Source organism: Trichosurus vulpecula, chromosome 8 (assembly GCF_011100635.1).
Source record: "Trichosurus vulpecula isolate mTriVul1 chromosome 8, mTriVul1.pri, whole genome shotgun sequence".
Classification (NCBI taxonomy): Eukaryota; Metazoa; Chordata; class Mammalia; order Diprotodontia; family Phalangeridae; genus Trichosurus; species Trichosurus vulpecula.
The window spans coordinates 70,247,238-70,252,998 of NC_050580.1; positions in this window are offsets into that span (position 1 = coordinate 70,247,238).

Genomic DNA, 5,761 nt, shown 5'->3' on the forward strand with positions numbered 1-5,761 from the left:
TTATTAAATACCATACTCCAGATATAGTCTGACCAGAACAGTTAGTTCCCACAATCCACATATGGTTCTTCTACTTATTGCAGCCTACAGTCAAATTAACCTTCTGAGCAACTGTGTCAGTTTTATCACATTAAGCTTTTGGGAAACAAAAGATGCCAGGACTATTTTCATAGGAACTGCAGCAAAGCCAAGGCTCCCCCCATCTTGTACTTGTAAAACTGTTTGGGGGGGATGGATTTTTAGTATTTATCCCTGTTAAATTTCATCTTGTTGGTTTGGACCCCACTAATATTATTTTATAAGTATATATTTAATTTTTACTTATGACCAAAGAAGTAAAAAGACTGTAATAAAATATATTAAAAATAACTGCAGGCAGGCTATACACCCAGGCCACTCACAACAAAGGAGTTCCTAGGCAAATTTCAGGTGCCTACATTCAACTGCTCATCCAAGTACCTGCAATGTCCCAAATATTGGTTTTGGCAAATACTCCCAGTTTGCCATTCATGTACTAAGTGTCTCCTATCCTAAGATAATTTTGAATCTTGATTCTATCATTCAGCCTATTACCTATCCCTTCAATATGTATCTGTGACAGAGTTTTCCAAACTTATCTGGTCATGGAACAATTTGGGGCTGAAAATATATTGTGAGAACCCATAAGTGCTGCTCCTGTGAGACACTGGGATAAAAAGTCATTTGGGAAATTACAAAGGAAAACAGAAATCCAGGGGACAAAACATGAAGGAAGACTGTGGTCCACGTATCAGACATAAGACATGAGGGAGATGATGGGAAATGGGTCAAATAAAATATGAGTTTACAATTTTGAATTGTGAGAGACATAAAGCATGAGCAGAATATGTATTATAGGGTTTTTCAGCCACACAATGAGTGGGGAGGATGATGAGGGTGGGGCATCACACAATGTAAAAGGAAGTTGTAGAAGGCCTGTGTCAATGATGGTGGGGGTTAGATGGAAGTCCATAGTGAATATATCACACATAGGATATGAATAGGTAAAACTGAGGATATATGTGTTAGACATACTATAGGGGAAATTTCAGCGAGGTGGTCAGATCAGTGTTGGAGGTCACGGTGATGGTGGACATTGAACATGTAAGGGGATACCGGTAAAGAAAAGGTACATACAATATGAAGAAATATATGGCAGTGGGGCAAGGCAGACAGAGATCGAGCTGCAGGATGAGAGAGATGGGGATGGGTCTGCAGTGAGCCAAAGGGGAGCTCAGAGAATATCCTTCTCACACCCAGGACTCAAGATAAAGAAAGCTCAAAGTCACTAGTACCCCAGTTTCTCCCCAAACCAATGTAATGGTTGTCCTGAAAGCATTTCAATTTTATAGACCCTAAGAGTTAGAAGGCACCTCAGAGGCCATTGAATCTTATCCATGCTTGAACAAAACTCCACTGTATAACATACCCAATACCTATTTGAAGACATCTAGCTTGAAGACATTCAATGAAGAATAGTATACCTCCTAAACAGCCCATTCTCCTCTGCAAAGCTCTAATTAGGAAATTTTTCCTTCTGTCAAGCCTGAATTTGCCTCCTGGCAGCTTCTACCCATTGCTCTTATCTCTGTCTTCTGGAGCTGGGCAGAACAAGTATAAGTAATCCCTCATCCAAGAGACACCACTAGAAATACTCTAAGGTAGCCACCATGTTGCCCCTAAGTTTTCATATGGCATGATTTTAAAGCCCTTTGTCATCATGGTTGCTATCCTCTGGATCATAAAGCATGGGACCTACTGAACACAAGACTTTGGATGAGATCTGACAAGAGTAGAGCAAAGCAGACCCTCCCTAATCCTGCATACTAGAGGTATCAAATATACAGCTGCTGGCCACATGTGACCCACAACACTACCCTGTGTGGCCCAGACCAGATTAGAATGTAATTGAGAAATATTTTTAAAATAAATAAAAATTCAATAAAACAGATAATATTAATAAGTCAATACATGACCTGTGGGGATCCTCATGTACAGTTTAGTGGCCCTTGTTTCTTTTGAGTTTGATACCGCTGCTAAATATTATGCCTTTCTTAATGCAATGGCCTTGTTGGCTGCTATCTTGAGTCAAAACTGTTGATTCATGTCAAGCCTGCTATCTTTTATAAGCCCTCACATAATTTTCAGACAAATGGCTAATCTAGCCATGCCCCTAGGTGGCATAATGGGTAGAGCGCTGGACACAGAGTCAGGAGGACCTGAGTTTGAATGCTTACTAGCTATGCGACTTTGGGCAAATCACAACCTCAGTTTCTCAGTTTCAGTTTCCTCCTCTGTCGAATGAGGCTAGTATTATTCTCACAGAGTTGTTGTGAGGATCAGATGAGATGACATATGTAAAGCCCTATTGACATTTGGCTTTCTTTATCTTGTCCTAGGCTTGAGGTTATTCTCTAACCACCACACCCTCTCCCCTACCTTTTGCTCACTGCAGTTCCATTCCCATCCTTCTCATGCTGCAGATCAATCATAAAGCAGTATGTAGGTGCTAGCTCTCTGTCTCTGTCTCTCCCTAAGGAATTAAGTCCATAGCATCCTAACTATTCTTTCTCTAAACCCTTAGAAACCAGTACTTCTAAAATATAATTATAACATGGTAAGCTCTGGTCCTCTCTCCCAAAGCCAGGCTAGTTACATCACCACTCAGCATTCCAGAATTTGTGCTTATGTCTTCTATTCTACCATATGCTGGTGAGGTACACTACCATATACCTCAGCAACGAATTCTTCCATTTGTTAGGAGGCCAATAACTAGAACCCCGGGTCCATTTAACCACTTAACATTGATTGGCTTTTACAAAGAAATATTTACCTCACAGATACGGCAAAAATAAATGTACAAAAATTTTCCCAATATCTTAAAGGTGTATTCTCTCCTGTAACACTTCAGTCTCTGGGGGATTGGGCTCCAAACTTAGTTTGGTTCCTACATAGCATTGATCCCACCAAGTTCAAACCCAAAGGTGTCATCAATGCTGGATGAATCTTTGTTTCAGCTTTCACTGGTATAGATCCAGAAAGTCATTTCAGAAAATCATTCCTTATACATTAGAACAATTCTGATCTGGTGGCAACAGCCTTGAGTTCCAACCCCCAGATTCCTATGGCTTGCTCTCCCCCACCAAGTTAGTGACACCACTTCTTGCACCTAGAATAGAAAAGAACAAATTGAAAGGCCAAGGAGGCCCCATTTTTCAAGGGCCATATAGTCTCAGAAGGGGAAGAAGGCCATGTAGCCTTTTGCTTAACAGCACAGTCACTGCGAGAAAGGAGTTCCCCGAGACGGAAATGCAGTGATGAGATGATGAGATGACTGAAGCCTTTTTAAGGATGTTGTCAGTTCTGGCTGTGAAACCAAACTGAAAAGTCTCCACCTACCCATATGGCCAGCCAACTGGAACCAGTTACAGAATGCATGTGGGTTCCACAGTCTCTCCAAGGCTCTTCCCTTCACCATTATCATGATTCTCTCAGAAGCCATCTCTCCAGCCTCCTCCATGTGGAAAGGTACCATTTGAGCAAATTGATGGGGTCTGCACATGTGTTAGACTCCCATTATATATAAGGTGCATGTCAGACTATGTCTGGCTTCCCTTAGTCACAAATTCTGATATTGAATGGTCACTGCTCTATAAGGTTCCCATGACTTCTTGCCAAGCAACCAGCTCCTCCTTTATGGTGAGTCATGTCCAGAATAGCCATTAACTTTGTTGGTTCACATTTTGGAATATGAAATTAAGGCAACCCAGAAAGTTATTTGCTTTCTGCTTTAGGCAGAGAGAGCCCTACAAGTTATCGAAATATTTGAAGTCCCCCATCACTACAATATCATGCCATCACTCCAATGCTGTGATCTGCCTACATCGTGAATTCATCCATTTCCTCTTTCTAGGTGGTCTATAATAATTCTATTTCTTTGTTGACTTTCACTTAAATAGTATCCATCATGCTTCCCAGACTTCCTCATAAGTTTATCGTTTTAATGTACAAGTACTAACATGTTCTCTGCTCTCCTGTTCCTTTTAAGTGATGCACACACAGGAACATTAACATGTAACACAAGCCTTTCAGATAGCCACAACAGCCTAGTGATAGGTCTTCTGCCACCAGATCTCAGTACTAGCTGTGGCAAAATTTGTCTCCTTATTTACAGATCTGTAACATCTGTAATTCACCTCCCATATTTTGTGCATGTGTCTATATAGACATCTGACCATTAATTTTATTACTGGCTCTATTTCTTGGATTTTTGCCTCCTATGGATTTCTAGGTGCCTCTATTTTCCTTCCTATAGCATAGTTTCGATTAAGCTTTGTGGATATGTGCAGTTTTCTCCCTCTCCCTTCTTTTTCAGTTTAAAATTCTTTTGATTAAATTTGTAAGACTACCAGATAGTCTTAGCAACCCTTGTTAGGTGCACTCCATCTCTGTTCAACAGTATGTCATTCCTATTTAAATGTGGCCCAAAACATCAAAATGCCCTTCTCAAATGTTATCTTAGCAAGTACCTCAGGAACTAGATCTTACTTTGCTTCCTGAGAATTCCCCTCCACACCCCCACTACCATCAGCTTTCATGAGCTTCAAGATAGTCTTAGCCTCCCTTAACCACATGGAATAGAACACCAGAAACCATGGAAGTTTGAGAAGTGCTGGTCTATGACATCCTGATCTACTTACTAAACTTGTAATACAGTAGAAAAGGAAACTATTTGGCAACACACCTTTAGCTAGTTCCTAGTAATCACTTTTTTCTACTTACAACTTCCTGTTTAATCAACTCGTGTAAGTGTTGCAGTTAACATCAAGCTTAATGACCTTCAACTTACTCTTCCCTTTTTGAAAATGGTGATGCCCATACTGAGTTTTCTGGTATCCCTCATTCTACATAACTTCTCAAAGATTAATGACACTATTTCTGAGATTGCATCTCATTTGGGATTGAAGACAATTAATTTTAAGTGCTCTCTTACTATTATCTCACCTATGTAGTTAATTTGTTCTACCTTTTCCAGTTTGAAAAACATCCTTCTTGATGGAGAAAATGGGAATTGGGATCATTTTTGTCAAAAGTAACATGACAATCTACCATATGCCCAGCTGAATCCTATCTGTAGCTTTGACTTCTGATGGGGAAGAGAAAGAACTTGAAAAGCCCTTTTAACCTGCCTCCCTCCTCATCAATGGTTTCTCTTACTTTCCTCAAAATTTGTATCATTTATGTCTCTGGGGAAAAGGAGGACTAAGGTCTGGATGGAACAGAGATCACATACAATTCTACAAGGAAGGGACTTTAATCTACCTGGACTATAGACACATTACTGGGCTACACTGGCTCATGAGCTGAGAAAGATTGTCCATTGGGAGGAAAAAGGAGGGAATGAGAATAACCTGAGCCCTAAATATTTGGCCTGGCAGCTCTGAGCAGTATGACCCACTGGCTAGGGAACATGTTCAAAAGCTCCTTCCCTCCTGCATCTGGGGCAGGATTTGGCATCAAATGGCACTATTTTTTATTCCTTTTCTCATGAATAAACAGGCTCAAAAGGGAAGTGTGTGAAAAGAGATTATTTCAATGCCAAGGACTCCCAACCTTCAGTATTCATTTTCTTAGTCTTTCACTAATGAAGAATATACCATCATCCTTGGGAATGGCTGTCTGAACTAAAGTGAACACTCGGCCAAGAGTCTATGCCAGGCAGACCAAATGGACAACATCCAGT